The sequence below is a fragment of the Monodelphis domestica genome, chromosome 4, assembly GCF_027887165.1.
Source record: "Monodelphis domestica isolate mMonDom1 chromosome 4, mMonDom1.pri, whole genome shotgun sequence".
Classification (NCBI taxonomy): domain Eukaryota; kingdom Metazoa; phylum Chordata; class Mammalia; order Didelphimorphia; family Didelphidae; genus Monodelphis; species Monodelphis domestica.
The window spans coordinates 394,650,054-394,670,658 of NC_077230.1; the positions used below are offsets into that span (position 1 = coordinate 394,650,054).

Consider the following 20,605-nt stretch of genomic DNA (forward strand, 5'->3'; position numbering starts at 1 on the left):
TTCTGCCTTCTCACACACCCTTCCCTGGCCACCATTCCCCCGAAAGTGTAGTCTTTCCCCATAGGAGTTGGGCAGAAGTCCTCTCACTTTTGATTTGGTATCACCAGAATTCAGCAGTGTCTGGCATACAGAATGTTTTATATATTCATGCATGCAAGCATACGACATGAGAAACAGCATAGCATTAATAAGACGAGGGTTTGGAGTTCAAATTTCAGCTCCAAAATTTATAAGCTGTGTGAATGTGGGTAAGGTCCTCCCAGACTATGGCTCTTAGGTTTCCTTATAGGTGGCACCGTGCCACTTGGAATACTGGAACAAAGATTTGTCTTTTTGAGTTCAAATCTAACTTTCAGTCACTGTCTACCTGTGTGACCCTGGGTAAGTCACTTAAGCCTGTTGGTCTCAGTTCCCTATTTGTAAAAGGAGCTGGAGAAGGAAATGCCAAACCTCTCTAGTATCTCTGCCAAGGAAACCCCAAATGGGGTCATGAAGAGGCAGACATGACTGAAATGACTCAACAGCAGTAACAAATCCACAACAAACTCTTCAATGCTAGAATGAAAACTTTCATTTGACAGAGAAGGGAAACCAAGTCCTCCAAATCCAAGTCTGGGAGTTCCTTGTATTCCATCAACAGGATCTGCTATCAGAAAGAAAGGCAGACTCTTCCCTAGTAGAGTGACACCCCCCCCCCCCAACACATACACCCCCAACCTGTCAAATGTCAGCAGTGCAGATGGGAGTTTCCTTCTAGGTTAAATGTTTCTCCATAGTCAAACTTCAAAGCCATAACGGATGGATTAGCCAACCCCCAGGGGATGGATGGGATGGTGTCTGACATAACTGGACAGAGGCATTTCAGCTTGCTGCTTTCCCAGCCCCCAGGGGCAGCTCTCTGGGAAAGGAATCCTATTTCACAGCCTGGAACAATTCTGCCCAGAGTCCAAGTGAAAGAGGCTGGCTGGGAAGGAGTTAGAGAAGCACTGGGAATGTGGCGAGCTTCTGAAGAAAGAGTTCTGGGGGCAACAAAGTGAGTGCCCAGCGTTTTTAAATTAAAGCAGACAGAAGGGTCAGGCGGGACCAGTGGGAAAAGGGTCAAGAATGGGGAAAAGAGGGAACAAGATTTGTAATAAGGCAGGCCAGAGAAGAAGGACCCAATGAAGAAAACATGGCTAGTCTTCTGCTGAATGTCTGCGGTATGAGCCGGGGGACAGAGGGGCCCATTGCGTACCAGAAATTATACATGCTGAGTTAGAAGAAAACTGAAAATCATTCAAAGCCTGACCTGGAGTGGGCATCCTCCCTTCCCTCTGCCTGATGGAGGCCAAAGTCAACTGGACACCAGGCAGAGTCTTTGAAAAATGGTGCCCGCTTCCCCTCTTTCCTTTGATGTTAGCATGCTGTTAGAAACTGTGTGTCTTTCCTTTAACGTGGGATTAGACTGTGAGCATCACGAGGGCAGAGGCAGTGTCTTATCCAATCCCGGGGGTCCATGGTTGGCGCTGGGTGCAGGGCAGAGGTGAGGTCACTTTTGCCAAGTATTGCTCCCCCCTCAGTGATGATTTTGGAGGTGGAAAGAGTGCTGGGTCTGGAGTCAGGAAGACTCATCATCTGACCTCAGACATTTCCTTAACTCTGTGATTCTGGGTAAGTCACTGAATCCTGTTGGTCTCAGTTTCCTCAGCTGTGAAATGGGCTGGAGAAGCAAATGGAAAACCACTCCAGTATCTTTGCTAAAGAGGAAGGCAGTCCTAAACACTCTAATATATTGGACACAAATATGAACCACGGCAAAGGGGCATCAGATGAGAAGTCTGAGTAACAGTCCTCCTCCAGCCAAAGTATTGCATCATGAGTCAAATGGTTAGAGTTAGAGATGAAAGGGAGCTTAGAAATCACCTCTTCTGACCTTTCCCCCATTCCACAGATGAGAAAACTGAGGTCAAAAGAGAAAAATGCCATAAACCATCCAAGGTCTGCCATAAATAACTGGGTTGGGTTTGGAATGTAGGAAAAAACAAGTGTGGAACAGATTCCTGAAATGAGACAATATTATAGTCTAGAGGAAAGAATATTTGCTTAGGGGTTCAAAGACCTGGGTTCAAGTTCTGATCCGGCCACTGATCCACTAGCTGGATGATCCTAATCACATTACTTAAGACTACAGATTTCAAGGTGGAAGTGATTTTTGAGATCTAGTCCAATCTCTTTATTTTACAGATGGAGAAACCATCGAGAAAAGTGATGTGTTCACAGGGTCAAGCAAGGTAGCAAGCAGCAGAACCAGGATTCTAACTCCAGTCCTGTTTCCAAATCCAGATTCTTTTGCGGTCTCACTCTGGCTTCTTACAACAATATTTTCTGTGCCTCAGATTCCCCATATGCAAAATGAGAATAATAATACTTGCTTCATAACTTACCCTACTGGGCTGTTGTGAGGATTAACCCCATTAACAAGGGACAAGTTTAACAGTATAAAATACTATAAAAATGGATTAATTATTCCATTCATCAATGAAGGAAATATGCCTTGGAAGAGGAAAACTGTCCGACAGGTCCCTTAATGCTTGTCTAGAAAGTAGATACAAGAATGGAGCAATACCGACCTAATTAAGGTAATCCATCTTCCACCCAGCTGCCAAGATAATCCCCCTATAGTACAGGTCTGGCTGCTTCACATCCTGGCTCATGACTATCTTCAGTGGCTCCTTAATGCCCTTAGGATAAAAAATATGAAATTCTCCTTAGCATTTAAAGCCCTGAAACAGTGTGGCCTCAGTTCTCTTTCCAGAAGACGCATTCCCACCACTCCCTCCCACAATGTCGAGCAGCCTGACTTTTTGGTCCCTGAATTCAGAATTCCATCTTTCACCTCCGAGTCTTTGTATGTGTAAGACCGTCCACCTGGAATGCCCTCACTTCCTTCCTTCTACCTTGGAGAATCTTAGCTGTCTTATGAGTTCAGGAGCCAACTCCTATGAGAAAGAAGCCTTTTCCAGCTCCTCTAGTTGCTCATGCTTTCTCCTGCCCCTAATTCCCCAACACATGGGAATTCGGGTGTATGTGATTGGACATGGAAAAAATACATAAAATACCCATTTTAAATTTTGTGATAAATCTGTGCCATTTCCCCCAAGTGGAGTAAAGTGTCAGCACTGTGCCCAGACACTCATTCTTGTTCTGAGAGCATTAGCGAGGGTCATCACACTGCTTTACACTAAATAAGGCTCCTGCACTAGACTTGGGCCAGAGTTCTCCCTTGGAACAAGTTGTGTCTTCATCAGAGCAATGCTTTTCTTTGTTTCAAGAACAAATTTTATTTTTTAGTTGTTGTTTTATTTAGCTATTATTCATAATCATTCATTATTTAGTTATTAATCATGGCCCCAAAGTCCAAGCATAGTGCTATTGGTAGCACTGATAAGTCTAAGAAAAGTCATAAAAGCCAAGCTTAGAGATACAAAGTCCTGGGTTCAAATCTGACCTCAGACACTTCCTAGCTGTGCGCCCCTGGGTGAGTCACTTAACCCCCATTGCCTAGCCTTTACCACTATTCTGCCTTAGAGCCAATACACAGTATTGATTCCAAGATCCAAGAAGGTAAGGGTTTAATTAAAAAAAAGAGAGAGAGAGTATATAAGGGGTTAGGGGCATTGAGGTGGCTCGGTGGATAGAGAGCCACTCCTGAAGATGGGGGGTTTTAATCCGGTCTCTGGCACTTCCTAGCTGTGTGACCCTGGGCAAGTCACTTAACCTCCATTGCCTAGCCCTTACTACTCTTTTGCCTTGGAACCAATACACAGTATTGATTTTAAGATAAAAAGCAAGGGGTTAAGAAAAAATCCCTAGGGAAGTACTTTCTGGGATTGATTCCTACTAAAAACAGTTTCTGAACAATTTCCTGGGAAGTGGTCCCAAACAACAGGTTGGTTATGTAAAGGCAAATGGGTATACTCATTCTGTCTTCAGAGAGACGGGCCCCCTCTGGGCCCCAAATGGGCTTTAAGTGAGCCAGCTCTTGCCAAGGAACTGAAGAATGGAGCCCACAATGAGAGGCCTTGTGGAAAGAGCTCTGCTGGCTAAATGAATGGGGTACTAACAGGCTGGGTGAGTTTCCTCATCTGTAAAATGGAGAGAGTAATCTTTGGACTTCCTGATTCCCAAAGAATATTTTCTGAACCCCAAAGCATGACATGCAATCAATGTGAGTTCTTAATCAACCAAACAACAGCCTTTCTAAGCCTTTCTGCCAGGCACAATGCTAAGCACTGATTTCACGAGTAATCAATAAACATTTATTAAGTGCCTGCTATGTGTTGGGCAAAACCTCACATTCTAACAGCAGGGAGGCACCAAGCAAACGATCTATTTATAGGCTTCCTGGGAGATCATCTCAGAGGGGAGGCATTGGCAGGAAGGGTGATTGGGCCAGGTTTGGGTTTTGTTTCTTTTGCATTTGATGGGATTTTAAAATAAGATTTTGCATGACTTCCTATGGCCAATGGAGATCCTATTTCTTGCCTTCTCAGTGAGTAGGGGAGAGGGTGGAGGGAAGGAGAAAATTTGGAAATGAAAATGAAAATACAAATAGAACATGAGAGTTTAGCTGAGATTCTAGGAAATCCAGGGAAAGGGGAGAAGGGGAAGCTGAAGGATTGAGGATGGTAGACTCTGTGGGGAAAGGGAGCATGATATAAGAGTCATAAGCACCAGGTCAGAATCTCCGATCTGATCATCACTAGCTGTGTGATCTATGTCTCTGGGTCTCAGTTTCATCATCTGTGAAACGGAATAATAATACTCATCCCACCCACCTCCCAGGCCTGCTGTGAACTTTGGAACATTTTAAGTGTTATGAAACTGTTATGAGCTGTTCTAACACGAGCAACATGTATGAGATCATGTATGGGTTGGCACGAGACCAAAATCAAGGGCCCTGGGTTTAGAGGTCTCTATACACAAACCTGGACTAAATGATGTCTATGTTAGCCACAGGCAGCCAACCATGAGCACCATGGAGAGCTAACTAGACCGGGAGAAGGTCTGGGTTTGAATCTGAAGTTCCTTACTAACAATGTGACCATCAGCAAGTTGGCTCATCTTTTTGTGTCTCAGTTTTCTCATCTGTAAAATGAGAGGTTGGCAGGATTCTAGAACAGAGGTGTCAGACCTATATGGGGCACCCATCACTCTGTAAGTATGGCTGATCCAGATAAAAAGGTAATGTGACGGGGCATTTAGGTACCTCAGTGGATTAAGAGTCAGGCTTGGAGATAAGGAGATCCTGCGTTCAAATCTAATCTCAGACATTTCCTGATTGTGTGACCCTGGGCAAGTCACTTAAGTCCCACTGCCTAGCTCTTTCTGCTCTTCTGCCTTGGAATCAATGTGCCATGTTGATTCTAATAGGGGAGGTATGGATTTTTTTTAATCACATAATTTGTTGGTGAAATTTGGTAAAAAGTGAACGTGTAGGACACAACACATCAATCCACCAAGAAGGAAATGGGCTAGACTACCCAGAAGGGGACACTAATGCCAACAGACAAATCACTCCATTTTGCAAGGCATACTTGGAAGTCATAGTAAACATATATATCAATGACCAAGATAGTCTTTTAACAGACATATTTAATAAAATTTAAAAAAAATACAGTAGAACATAGATAATGTTGGTGTGTGGTTTTCTAAGTCACTATGAGATCAGCGAGGATCTTTATGTTCAGTTTAGTGGCCCCTTTTCCATCTGAGTTTGACATCCACCAATTTAGAGGGCTGATAATAATAATAATAATGATAATGATAATAATAATAAGCAGGCACCCCCTCCCCATCCTTCTTTCTCACTCTTTTTCTTTTTAAAACCCTTACTTTCTGTCTTAGAGTCAATACTGTGTATTGGTTCCAAGGTAGGAAAAGAGACAGACAGACAGAGACAGAGACAGAGAGAGAGAGAGAGAAAGAGAGAGACAGAAAGAGAGAGAGAGACAGAGACAGAGAGGGAGAGGGGGGTAAAGGGAGAGGGAGAGAGAGAGACAGAGACAGAGACAAAGACAGAGAGAGACAGAGACAGAGACAGAGAGGGAGAGAGGGAGAGAGACACAGAGAGAGGCAGAGAGACAGAAAGAGAGGCAGAGACAGAGAGAGACATAGAGAGAGGCAGAGAGGGTGGGGGGAGAGGGAAAGAGAGACAGAGAGACTGAGGGAGGGAGAGGGGGCAGGGAGAGAGAAAGGGAGAGACACACACAGAAGGAAAGCGACAGAGAGAGACAGACAGACAAAGAGACTAGAGCAGGAAGCAGGATTTTCTATGTTCTAGACCCCTTCAAGGAGGTTGGTGTAGCCCATGGATCTCTTCTCAGAATAATGATTTCCAATGATGGAAGGAAATGCCTTCAGTGAAAATGAAGACATGTTTTCCCATCCAAGTTCATGACTCCCCCCCCCCCCCCACATCTATCCGTGAGCCCTGATGATCTCCAGGCTAAGGAGCCCCTGAGCTAGTCTCTGAGGTTCTCCCAGTGGTAAGTCTACCCTACAATGCTAAGTAAAACACTTTACATGCCTTAAAGCACTATCATGTAAATATTAAATTTAAATACACCAATATTGATCATCTATTCTGCAATTACATATATAAACACAAACCTTCATTGATAAATTAAAGCATTGTGCTTCCCTGAGGAATAACCCTGTAAGAAACACATCCTGGGCCAAGAGAGATTGAGGAGCTCCTCATCCTGGAAGTCCCCCAGACAAAGGCAAGAAGAGCCCATTCAGAACCTCAGAAGGGCTAGGCTGAGATCCTCAAGCAATCCTCGTGCCTGTTTACAAAATTGTCATCCAGGAATGTATTTCAATCCTGTTAAAGCCTACTCATCCTCACCCTGAACCTTCATTTCGAGGGAACAGGTTCACAGCAGGGAGGAACCCCAAGAATGTCCCCAGTGATGAGCTCACACTGGGCAAGAGACAACAGGTTGGGTGAAGACTTTAAAGATGGATGCCAGCATTCTTGATGGGTCATAGTAATGAGTTAGCAGTTGACGTAGAGGATGAAGGGGATGAGTGATCTTTAAATCAGACTGGCTGAGGCCAAACCCCTTTAGCAGAAACCAGAGCCAATGGGAGGGGGGTGAAGGGAGGGGAGGGGAAGAACATGAATCATGGAACCACGGAAAAATTTTTCTTCATTAATCAATAAAATAAAATTTAAATAAATAAATCAACTCAGAAAAAGAAAAGAAACCAGAGCCAAACAGCAAAACCAAGAGAGCATTGGAGCTGACTGCTAATGATATTGGCACACGGGCTAGTCATGAGAAACTATTTCCTAGAAACAAAGGACACAGAATTTTAGAGCCAGAGGGGCCTTTGGGAAATATTGGCAGAGCTGGATAAAAGGCTCGGGAGATCAGGGGTCCTTAGCCTGGAAGCAGAGGACTTTAAAAATATCTATTTCGATAATTATATTTCAACATAATGGATTTCTTCTGTAGTTCTATATATTTTATTTTATGAATTTAAAACATTATTCTGAGAAGGGAGCCAAAGGCTCCATGAGACTGTCAAAGGAGTCCATGACACAAAACGGTTAAGAACCCCATCCCTCCATCAAGGAATATAAAACTTCTGAAGATGGAAGGGCCAACTGGGCATGTGAACAGACAACGTTAGAGATGGGTAGGATTCTAGAACAAAGAATGTCAGAGTTTTAAGGGACCTGAGGGAGGATTTACTTCAATCTTGTCATTTTATAGAGAAAGAAATTTAGATCCAGTCAGTCAATCAACAAACATCTATTAAGCACCAGGGTATGCTAGGTAAACAGCAGTGGATTCAGGACATCCCAAATTTTGCAAAGACAGTAAGGATTGGGGAGGAGGGGCTGCCTTAAGGTTCTGGTCTCCCACACTTCCTAGCCAGTTATCTTTCCATAGAATTGGTGTCTCCTTAGTCAGTTGAAGATGCTATTGTCATTGTTCAGTCATTTTCAGTCGCACCTAATTTGAGGTTTTCTTAGCAAAGAGACCAGAGTAATTTGTCATTTCCTTTGCCATTTTACAGATGAGAAACTGAGGCAAATAGGGACGATTTGTCCAAGATCCCACAGCTAGTAAGTGTATGAGGACAAATTTGAACTCAGATCTTCTTGACTCCTGGCCAGGTGCTCTATCCATTCAGCCATCTAGCAGTCCCAAAGAAGTTACTGATAATCAAACACAAACAAGCCCTTGAGCACATCTAAGGACTGATGATTGTAGCTGTCAAAAGGACAGTGGGGAGAAGCATGAGAAATGCCTTTTAGAGGCAGGTTTGCTCACGTTTAGGGTATGGATATTGAGGGTGCCCACAACGGACTCTCATTTCAGAGCTTGGGATACAAAAGCGACAACAAAAACAAAAGGGGGTTATGGTAGCTAGTGATGACGATGATCATGATGATCATGATGAAGATGACGATGAGGATGAGGATGAGGATGAGGATGAAGATGAAGATAATGACAAGCCACAAGATTGATGGCACTTTAAGGTCTACAAAGTTTCAGAGACATCAAGTCATTTAAGCTTTACAACAATCCCATGAGATAAGTACCGAAGGCATCATTAGCCTAAATGGATAGAAGAGGAAACTAAGACTGAGATGAAGTGGCAATGATAAGAATGATAGTAATAATAGCTAGTATTTAAATTAAAGTTTGCAAAGCATTTTACAAATATTATCTCATTTGATTTTGACAACAACCCTAGGAGGAAGGTACTATTTTTATCAGTTTTTTACAGATGAGGAAACTGAGGTTGGAAGGAGAAAATGATTTCCCTAAGATCACACAACTAATTAAGTATCTGAGGCAGGATTTGAACTCAGGTCAGCATAACTACAAAATGAGTCAGCCAGTGCAAAAGTCACTCAGTTAAAAATAAAAGATTCAAATCCAGATCTCCTAGCTCCCAATCTAGCCTACTCTCTATTGCACTGGAGTGATGGCTATCTGTGGTAAATGATGATAGCCAACCGACTAAACTGGATTGTATCCAAAATGGGAGCTTCAAAGAGCACACAGATCTACCCAACTGAGTCAACCCAAAATTAATGTCACCAGAGTTTAGCTGTAGGACAGCCAGACTTGGTACAATATTACTCAGAAGGCCTGGTCAGTGGCAAGGATCAGCTGACCACCAATCCATCTTTTCACAGCCGGGCAAGAATGCCAAAGAACAGTTGGATCCAGGAAAACTGATTACTCTGATGTATCTGTTTGGGTTCTCCAAAGGCCAATTAATTTGTTTGTGGAAAGCACAAAGGAGGCTTCTCTGGTTATTCATTCTGTGGTCAGTGGCAGAACCAGTAATCGGAAGTGGTCTCATGACGCCATCTTGGGTTCACAGATGTAGAGCTGGAAGGACCTTGGAAGTCACTAAGTCCACTCCTCTCATTTTATAAATAAAGAAATGGAGATTTAAAGAGAGTAAGGGACTTGTCCATGGTCACAGAGATAAATAAAGCAGTCGGAATTTGAACCCAGGTCTTTTGACTCCAAATCCCACTGCATTTCAACTGTATCCCTCTACTTATGCATCTAACACAGACAGAGAGTAAACCTTAGCTTCTCCCTTTTGGATAGGTCTTAAACATTGTCCAAGGGGGCAGCTAGGTGACCTAAAGGTCCTGGTTTCAAATCTGGCTTTCTTATTAGCTATATGACCCTGGGCAAGTCATTAACCCCCATTGCCTAGCTCTTACCACTCTTCTGCCTTGAAACCAATACACAGTATTGACTCCAAGATGGGAGGTAAAGGTATAAGAAAAATAAAAAATGTTAATGTCCAACTTTCTTCCTAACACAGAAATATTCTCTACTGTATCACCAATACCTGGTCATTCCCCATCCATGGAGCAATCTCACAATGGAACAGCTTTAATTGTTTTGGAATTCTTCCTTATACCAAGCTAAAATGTATTCTCAGTTCTTCTTACCCACAGAGAATGCCACAATGAGGAGCAAAGAACACTGAAGATCAAAAGAAAAGAAAAAGCAGAGAGGGGAAGGAGAAAGAAGAAAGAAAAAGAAAAGCATCAACAAGGCATTTGAAAACAGGGCAATTTGGTTACTTCTTGCCAAAATGAGTAAATGTTAGAAAAAATTCAACTGTACACAACAAGTATATGAATCTTGTTTGTTGTGCACTGAAATGTCTGTTGTTGATAATAATATTTATAATTAAATTTTCTTAAAAGAGTCTCTCAGAAAACGTGGTTTTCACTGCTCAGAATTTGAGTTTGTATCTGGGACCTGCATTACCACACACAATTGCCTCCCCTCTCTTCTTTCTTTCTTTTTTTTTTCTTTTACACTCTTCCCTTCCATCTTAGAATCAATACTATATATGGGTTCCAAGGCAGAAGAGTGGTAAGGGCTAAGCAGTGGGGGTCAAGTGACTTGCCCAGGGTCACCCAGCTGGGAAGTGTCTGAGGTCAGTTTGGAATCCAGGACCTCCCATTTCTAGCTCTGACTCTCCAACTGATCCACCCAGCTGCCCCCTGCCTCCTCTCTTTTCAAGTTAAATGCCTCTAATTTCATGAGCTGGAAAGGCCATCCAAGGCCATCTAGCCCAATCTTTGCAAATGAAGGAACTGAGTGCCAGTGAGGAAACGTGATTTGCCTAAGGTTAAACAAGTAGGGTGAAGGCTAGGATTCAAACCCAAATGTTTAGGTTTCAAAACCAACACACTCCTCCCATGGTGCCACGCTGCCTCCCTTCCTATAGCTTGATTGTTTAACTTGACATACTGGGCTACCCAAGAAGCTGAAATGACTCCCCTCAGTGTCTAGGACAGAATAGAAAGTACAAGTATCCCCTCCACATTGAGACTTGCCCCATCACGGTTTGGACATACTGACCCATAAGAAATTAAATGGGAATTTCGTGGGGAGTTTTGCAGAAGCTAAACCGAAGGTGACACAGAAAAGGTTTAGAAACCCAGAAATGCATAAAATACATATATAGTATTAGCATAAAGTTAACATATTTTAATAGCAGAAGTATACCCCATTTTTTAATTTATTTTGAATTTTTTTAAAACCCTTACCTTCTGTCTTGGAGTCAATACTGTGTATTGGCTCCAAGGCAGAAGAGTGGTAAGGGCTAGGCAATGGGGGTCAAGTGACTTGCCCAGGGTCACACAGCTGGGAAGTGGCTGAGACCAGATTTGAACCTAGGACCTCCCGTCTCTAGGTCTCTCTCAATCCACTGAGCTACCCAGCTGCCCCCTTATACCCCATTTTTTACAAGTGAAAGTTTGTGAAAGCCAGTAGGTGACCCCCGAAGGCTACAATTGGAGAGATATCTTAAAATGTTACATAGAATATTACCTTTCGAGTATGTACTTTACTGTCTAATAACCTATGAAAAAGGAAAAAGTCAGCCTTCTTCTCTGGTATAAAGGGAGAGCAAAAAATTTTACCTGCCTTTTCTACTTCGCAGGGGCGATGCAGGCAGGACAATCTTAACCCTCGTGACTTAGAAGGTGTCCCTGCACTCTGTTTAGCATTTAAAACCCTTTATGATCTGGTGCCAGCTTCAGGTGGTTGTTTCGTTGTTCCAGTCACATCTGACTCTTCATGATCCCATGTGGGATTTTCTTGGCAACGATACTGGAGTAGTTTGTGCTTTTTTTTCTCCAGTTCATTTGGCAGATAAGGAAACTGAAACAAAGTGAAATGAGTCACGTAGCTAGTATCTGTGACCCTGGGCAAATTATTTAACCCTGGAGTCAGATTTCACATTATTGGGGCACGTAGATGGTTCAGCAGATACAGAGCCAGATCTGGAGATGGGAGGTCCTGGGTTCAAATTTGACTTTAGATACTTCCTAGCTGTGGGATTCTGGGCAAGTCATTTGATCCCATCTGCCTGGCCCTTACTGCTCTTCTGCCTTGGAAGCAAGATTCTAAGATAGAAGATAAAGGCTTAAAAAAAAAAAGATTTCACATTATTTTCCCTTTCACTGAGGCATAGTGCAGCACTAAGCTCAGGAAGATCCAAGTTCAAATCCAGCATCAGGCACTTACTAGCTGAGTGACCCTGGGCAAGTCACTTAGCCAGATTGCCTCAGTTTCCTCATCAATAAAATAGGGATAATAATAATAGCATCTACTTCCCAGGTTTGTTGTGAGGATCAAATGGGATAATAATTATGAAGTGCTTAGCACAGTGCCTGGTACATAGTAGACATTTCATCACACTAGCTATGTTCCAGTTAAACTGAACTCCTGGTTCAAAGTACAGGACATTCTGTCTCACACTGTTCCCCAAGCCCGACTGCTACCTCTGGTTATTTCCTACTTCCTTTTCCCAATTTTCCCAGTTTATGGGATCTCTTCCACATGCCTGGAAATGCCTGGAATGGTTTATCTTTGTATACGTTGCCTCCCTCCCATTAGAATTTGAACTTCTTGAGATAAAAATAGTCTTATTTCCGGATCTGTATCCTTAGCTCCTCATATTATACCTTATACAAAGGAGCATCAATGTGTATTTACTGAATTGCATTGAATCTCAAAATTGGAAAAGGATCTCCCGTGGCCACTGAATCTAACTGGGACTCCTTTCTGATATCTCCCCCCAAAAGTGGTCCCCTAATCTCTGCCTGTGCACCTACAATGAACAAGGGAGGGGGGATATTATCTCTAGAGAAAGCTCTTTTGACTTCTGGAAGGTCCAAATTGTTAGTTGTTTAATAGCTTTTATTTACAAAAGAGGTGGAAAGAGTGAAAGTAGAGAAATACAAAAAGGTAGAAAAGACATTAACCTCCTCATCCAGGACTTATTGACCTTCCACAGGAATTAAACTCTCTCCAGAAGACAGGAAGGGAAAGCCAGCTATTCACTCACCCAAGTTCCCTCCAAGAGGCAGGTCAAGACGATGACTTGAGCTGAAGGTGACTTCTGAGGCCGACCTTCTTTCTTAAGCTGACTTCCTGCTTGAAGTCCAACTCCTTGAAGCTGACTTCCTCAGCCCCAGAAATTTAGGATCTTTTATAGTGGCCTCTTGCCCCTTCCCCTTTTCACAGGGGCCAATCACACCTTCCAAATTGTCTAGCACTGCCCAGGTGGCAATATTTGTTGGATCTACTTCTCACCTTTGAGGGTGTGAATTCTCATCAAAAGGGTTCACAGATTTCTGGCTGATTGAGATTATGAGGGTGTGAATTCTCTAAGTGGTTTGTGAGCTCCTCCACCTAGTTCAAGCTTTTGTTGATTCAGTCAAAAGGTAGACAAAGGAGAGTTAATCCTGTCTTCATAATCTAGTGATGTACTAAGTAGGGGTACTTAAGTTATTGTTTACCAAAGTGTTAGCTCCAACTAGGCAAAGACAATAAAGAATTCACTTTCAGCAGTGTAAACTCAAAGAGAACAAAGAATTCCCTTTTACAGAACCCTTCAGGATTCTGGCCACCCCCTTCTAGGCACTCTTCCTATCCTTAAAATATGGTCAGGGTCAGAACAATACTGCAGATATGGAATGAGTAGGACAAAGAGCAGTGGGACTATGACCTCTCTTACCTAAGGAAGTCTCTCTGATCCCAGCCTGTAGTCACATTAGCTTTCTTTTCTGGTTTATTTTGGGCCACCATGTCACAATGCTGAAGCACTGAGCTAGCAAGACTACCGAAATAGGTAGACACAGTAGGTAAGAATGCTGGATTTGAGAGCAGCTAAGTGGCTCAGGGGATTGAGAGCCATGCCTAGAGATGGGAGATCCTGGGTTCAAATCTGGCCTCAGACAATTCCTAGCTGTGTGACCCTGGGAACTTAACCCCCATTGCTCTTCTGCCTTAAAACCAATACATAGAATTGTTTTAAGATGGAAGGTAAGGGTTTAAAAAAAGAATGCTGGACTTGAAGTCACCAAGACCTGAATTCAAATTCTGCCTGGACGCTTTCCAGTTGTATGACTCTGTGCAAGTCATTTTTTTAACCCTTGCTTTTCTGTCTCAGTAACAACTCTAAGACAGAAGGGCAGGGGCTAAGCAAGTTAAGTAACTTGCCCATGGTCACAGAGTTAGGAAGTGTCTGAGGCCAGATTTGAACCCAGGTTCTCTTGAATCCAGGCCTTACACTCTAGCCACTATGCCAAGTAGTTTCCCCCTCTTTTTAAATCCTTACTTTCTTAGTAACAACTCTCAGAAAGAAAGGCAAGGGCTAGGCAAATAGGGTTACTTGATCAAGTCACTTAACAGCCATGTATGTGTCAGCCTCAGTTTCCACCTACTAATATCTACCTTCTAGAATGGTTGTAAGGATCAAATGAGCTATTTGAAAAATACTTTGCCAACCTTAAAGCCCTGTAGAAATGTGACTATATCATTATTATACTTTTTCAGACAAATTATCTAATCATACATCCTTCATATAAGTCAATTCTTTTTACTTATAGAGTCGATGTAAACTTTTATGACTTTACATTTAGCCCAGAACATCTCATTTAACTGAAATATCTGGCCCTACATTATGATCTACTGAGATCTTTTTGGGTTGTGCCTCTGTCCTCTGGCATGCTATCAATCCCACTTAGCTTGGTGTCTCTGCAAATTTGGTAAGCAAATGATTTATATATGGCATGGAAATAGAGTTATTGTCAAAACAAAGCTCCCCTAAACCAACAACATTGTAGAGTAGGATAAGAGACTTATTTTCTCACTTTTTTTCCCTCTTTGCTTAACCCTCCAGACTTGGACTTTAAAGTTTAAAAAAACACAGCCTCAACTTCAGGATCCTAGCTTTGATGCTTACCTAGCTGTGTGACCTTGGGAAAATTGCTTAACCCCTCTGGGCCTCAGTTACTTTAAAAGGAAATAATAATAATAATATTTGCATTACTTTCCATACAGGGTTATTGTAGATTCATAAACCTTAAAGCCTTTGTTGTTGTTGGGAGACAGGGGAAAGTATTTCCAGTACTTAGTACAATGCCAAGCAAGTAACAAGCGTCTATTCTATGGGATCCCCCAACTCTGATAGCAGTTTTAAGCTTTAAAAACTAGGAATTCTGGGACACTTGGGAAATGCTTGCTGATTGACTGAGATGAGTTTCAAGAAAAAGTAATGAGCCGACCACCATAAATTAAACTGTTCTTTATAAAAGCGATGGATTTACACTGAATTACGTATACAATAAACATGTATTAGGCACTGATATAGGCAGTTTTAAGTGGTACAATGCATAGAGTGCTGGGCCTAGAGTCAGAAAGACTCATCTTCCTAAGTTCAAATCTAGCCTCAGACACTTTCTAGCTATATGACCCTGAACAAGTCACTTAACCCTGTTTGCCTCTTTTTCTTCATCTGTCAAATGAGCTGGAGAGGGAAATGGCAAACCACTCCAGTTTCTTAGATGTGTGACTCTGGACAAGTCCTTTCACTCTGTCTCAGTTTTCCTATCTGTAAAATGAACTAGAGAAGGAAATGGCAAACCACTCCAGTTTCTTAGCTGTGTGACCCTGGACAAGTCATTTCACTCCGCCTCAGTTTTCCTATTTGTCAAATGAGCTGGAGAAGAAAATGGCAAACCACTCCAGTTTCTTAGCTGTGTGACCCTGGACAAGTCATTTCACTCTGCCTCAGTTTTCCTATCTGTCAAATGAGCTGGAGAAAGCCTTTTGGAAATTCAAAGAAGCATCCTGGCCTGGGAAACAGGGAGCCAGCCCGAGTTCAGAATTCCCAGCTAAGAGTCCTGCCTCTGGCAAATTCTAGCTGGGAGCAAAGGTGGCTCACTTACCCTTCCAATGGTCTCAGGCAATTTTCTTGAAGGCAAGGCACTGGTCGGCTTGGTGGAGGGAGTTATCACACTGGAAGCTCCCTCTCCACTGCCCCTCACACCCTAAAGGTTGATGCTGGAATATTCCAACCAAGCCAGAATGTTCCGATGCAAAAACCAGTCCCTCCTCCCTCCCTTTCTCAGTGTGCCCAGCCCAAGCAAATCAAGTTAGCAGAGCACAGCCAAAAGGGAGGCAGATGGTGAGAGATTGTTTACCCTGAAGTGTTGGTATTTGTCAGGCTCCATCACTGTTTTCAAAACAATAATTACTCAAAGGCAGTCCCAAACCATCAGTGCTAGCCTCCAAATGGTAATTAGCCGTGCTGTCATACTATTAGAGGTCTCTCAGTGCCAGCCCAGAAGGGGGAAGTGAGTGACTACACCTTCTAAGTGTCAACAAACCATATCTTTGGTGCCAACGAGGACCCTGGGCATCGCTCTTGGCAAGCTGGGCATGGGATGGCACAAAAGACACCCGTCTCCAAAAGCCACGGCTTGCTAGCTTTTCTGGTACCCAAGATCCTTCTCCCTTCCCTCGAGAGAGGGTTGAAGGTGCAAGCCACCAGTATCTGCGAAGTTCCTACTATGGGCGAGGGAATGCCCATAGTAGGAGTGCCCATGGCTGAATCAAATTAATTTGGCAATTAATTTTGAGTCATGGTGGCTCCATTGAGTCTTTTAGGATTTCTACCATCCAAATAACTCTGAGGTTCGGTCCATAGTTAAAAGCCACTCCTGGCTGAGACGGTGTGTGCTGGGGACCTGGGCTGGGGCAAAGCTCTAGCAGTCTTCAGAGACTGCGCAGAACTCTCTGGGGCTCCCCAGGTCTTCCCTGTAATCTCTTTAACAGGTGAGACAGAGATAAGTGAAAGATGGACCCTGCCCTGGAGGATGTGCAGTCTTCTGGGGTGGGAGGGATCAATAAATGATGCAAATAAATGCAGGGCAGAGGAGGGGGAAAGCCCTAAGTGGGGGTGGGGAGGGGGGGGACCAACAGAGGCTTCCTAGTGGCTCTAGGCTGAGTGCTGCAAGAAACAGAGGAGTCTGGGATTGAGAAGGGAAGGGAACTGATAACAATGTGCCAGGGTCCTAAGCTCTCAGGAGAGTAGAGTGGTTAGAGCTGGCCCCAGAGTTAAGGGTGTAAGGGACAAATCACCTAACCTCTCAGAGACCCTCTAAGACCCTCACTGGCTGCTCTGCATTTGCAGACTTGATTTCCTCATCTAGAGATTTTTCACTCATCTTTGTCTCCATTATTAAAGAGAATGAAATTAGCCAGTCAGTCAACAAGCATTTATTATGCACCAGGTGAGGTAGCTAGATCACTCTGTGGATAGAGGAAGACTCCTCTTCCTGAGTTCAAATCTGGCTACAGACATTTACTAGCCATATGACCCTAGGCAAGTCACTTAACACTGTTTACCTCAGTTTCCTCATTTGTCTTATGAGCTGGAGAAGGAAATGGCAAACCATTTAGTATCTTTTTTTTTTTAATTTTTAACTTCTTCTCTTAGAATCAATACTGTGTATTGGTTCTAAGGCAAAAGAGTGATAAGAGCTAGGTAATGATGGTTAACTGACTTGCCCAGGGTCATACAGCTGGGAAGTGTCTGAGATTAGATTTGAACCTAGGACCTATCATCCCTGGGCCTGGCTCTCAATCCACTGAGCCACCTAGCTGCCTCCCATTCTAGTATCTTTGCCAAGTAAACCCCAAACCCCATTTGCCTCGGTTTCCTCCTCTGTAAAAAGATCTGGAGAAGGGCATGACAAACCACTCCAACATCTCTGCCAAGTAAACCCCAAACCCCATTTGCCTCAGTTTCCTCCTCTGTAAAAAGATCTGGAGAAGGGCATGACAAACCACTCCAACATCTCTGCCAAGAAAACCCCAAATGGGGCACATGACTGAAAAACAACTTGAGGAACAAAACTGAGGGAGTTAGACGAGATCAATGGTTTTGTGGGGTTTTTTTTAAGCCCTTGCCTTCTGTCTTGGAATCAATACTGGGTATTGGTTCCAAGGCAGAAGAGTGGTAAGGGCTAGGCAATGGGGGTTAAATGACTTGCCCAGGGTCACACAGGTAGGAAGTATCTGAGGCCAGATTTGAACCCAGGATCTCCCATCTCTGGACCTGGTTCTCCATCCACTGAGCTCCCCAGCTGCCCCCTAGATTAATGGCTGTTAAAGCCCAGGGGTCCCCAAGTCCATTTCAACCAGGCAAACAGCAAAGTTTGAATTAGAAGTCCATTAATCCCAAATGTGGTTCATGAGATGAGAAAAATTCCTGTTTTACTTCTTATTTGTCTCATGACTTAAAAAAAATCTACTTAGTTTTGATTCTTCTGGACAGAGATAGCACTGCATTTCAAGTTGGAGGACATGGGTTCAAATTCTTCCTCTGATACTGTGTAACCCGGGATAGATCATTTAACTCCTCCTCTGTAAAGAACTCCACATTCATCTAAAGTGGGAGGAATTGGTCCAGACCATCTTTAAGGTTCCTTTCAACTCTGATCTGCCATCCTCGTTTCCTAACGCTAAATTCCTATTTCCTAAGCACCACATGAGGCCATAGCAGGATGAGGTTAAAAACTGTCAAAGAATACACGGAGAGGATAAATAGGCATTTGATGAATTATCTCAAAATGAGACTACCAGAGGATCGGTGGAAAATGCAGCCAAGATCCTTCCCCCAAGTCACAAGGCCATCTGACAAGACAACTAGCCCTCTTCCCAGTTGTCCATCCCGGGCCCCTTCTGAAGCCCCATGATCTTTATCAAGTACTTTCCAGATGATCCTGTGACTTCTCCTTTTAGTTACTGCCCAAGAGCTCTAGCGCCTGGGGAAGCCTCATGTTCATTTCCACTCAATTTCCCGCTTAAAGGCAAGCCTTGTCCCCAACAGCTGGGAGTTACTGGAGGTTGAAGAAGAAAAGAAAATGGTCATTTGAAGAGATGTCAAAAAGGGACAGCATAGCAAAGTAGATAAAGGACCCATCTCCTAGATCTAGGATCCCCTTACTCTCTGGGTGGCTCTGGGCTGCTAGAGCCCCAGGTAACTGGAGGAGCACATGTTTCAGAGGCAATCCTCTGTGTCAGTGTTAGAAAGTTTCCGGGGCAGCTGGGTGACTCAGTGGCTTGAGAGCTAGGCCTAGAGACGGGAGGTCCTAGGTTCAAATCTAGCCTCAGACACTTCCCAGCTGTGTGACCCTGGGCAAGTCACTTAACCCCCATAGCTTAGCTCTTACCACTCTTCTGCCTTGGAACTAATATGCAGTGTTGCTTCTAAGATAGAAGGTAAGGGTTTAAAAAAGGGGGTGGGGGGAGACCCACACTCTTGGGTCCAGCCATGATGGTCTGCTTATTATTTTTTGCATACAACATTTCACTTCTCATCCCAGCCCCTTGTCTTTGGACTGACTGTCTCCTAAGCCTGGAAATTGCTCCCTCCTTACCTCTATCCCTTAGAATTCTTCTCTTCCTTGAAGCACCATCTTCTCCATCTTTCCTGACCATTCGTTCCCTCCTCCTTCCTTCCCTGGCTCCCTCCCCCCAAATTACATTGCATTTCTTTGGCATTTGCAGGGTGGGGAGAATGGTTGGTCTGAACCAAGGATGAAGCTGGAGGCACTCTGCAGAGTGATGCCCCCAGGAGCTTGGAGAAGGTACAGCCTGTTCTTGGCTCTGTCCAGGCAAGGACTGGGGAGAACCTAGACTCGGGCAAGCTGGAGGGCAGAACCAAGGCATCTCCAAAAGATCCTTCATGCTGTCACTACTTTGCCAACTGTCACAACTGTGCCATGTTATAGTCATCCACATTCAACTCCAAGGATGGTAATTTTGTCTCTCCATCAGCGCATGCCATGATGCTCTTTTAACATAAGCCAGTGTTTCGGAGAACAGCTGCAGCTGGCAGCCTTGCTACCTTGCCCCCAGCTAAGGGCTGAGGCTTCCCAAACATAACTAGGCTGAAAGATAGCTGTGCCGCAGCCCACTGCCAGGCCCATACTCAGAGCCTCTGGAGGTCAGCAGGACCAGCCAGAAACTGGAACAAGCACGGTCTCTGAGAGCCCTGGACCACCTGCAAGTCACCTGGAGGCCATCTGAGAACTTGGCATTCTCTCAACAGCTCCTGGGTTAGATCCCATTTTACAGATGAGAAAACCAACTACCAGAGAGATTGTCACTAGCCTCAATGACTCAGTGCCATAATTAAAACGTACACCAAGGATCTCCTGATACTACAACTAGGGAGGAAGGGTGGTTTCATAAAAAGATCACCGAGTCTTGAATCAAGAGGACCCAAAGTTTCCAATTTTACCCAAGGCCCTCATTGGGCAGCTCCCTCATTTTACCTCCAAAGGAAGTGATTTGACCAAGATGAGAATCACAGATTTAGAGTGAGATGGTTTCTCGGGGTCATCTGGTGGTTCATCCCCATTATTTTCGAGAGGGGGAAACTGAGGCCCATTGAAGGACAGTCACTTGCCCAATACCTCACAAACAGTTAGTGGGCTGAGGCAGGATTCAAATCTCCTTTCTCTGATTTCAGAGCGAGCATTCTTTCCACTGGACCAGTCTCCTGGGAACTCTCTCTGACAGGCAGTGAATGTTAATCTGGGCACAGCCCAATAGTTCTCCAACTGGCAGCTCTGTCCTTTTAAAGCAACTCCCCTGTTGCTGCTCTCTTATATTAGAAGGAAAAAAAAAAACATCCAGAGCCTTGGGCAGCTGCTCCTCCCTACCCAGAAGCCCTAGATCAACAGTCATAGCAA

The 20,605-nt window shown here is 43.8% G+C and overlaps 1 protein-coding gene across 6 annotated transcripts in view; it reads right to left on the reverse strand.

The window, feature by feature from the left end:
* The window catches only part of TMEM51 (transmembrane protein 51), a 70,779-nt gene that overhangs the window by 43,042 nt on the left and 7,132 nt on the right, over positions 1 to 20,605 (reverse strand). For 2 of the 6 annotated variants that reach the window (XM_016422192.2, XM_056825270.1), the window contains exon 2: positions 2,610 to 2,720. The exons of the other annotated variants lie outside the window; for them this stretch is intronic. The gene's annotated coding sequence lies outside the window, so the exon portion shown is untranslated. The remainder of the gene's footprint in view (positions 1 to 2,609; positions 2,721 to 20,605) is intronic. 6 annotated transcript variants of the gene reach the window in all.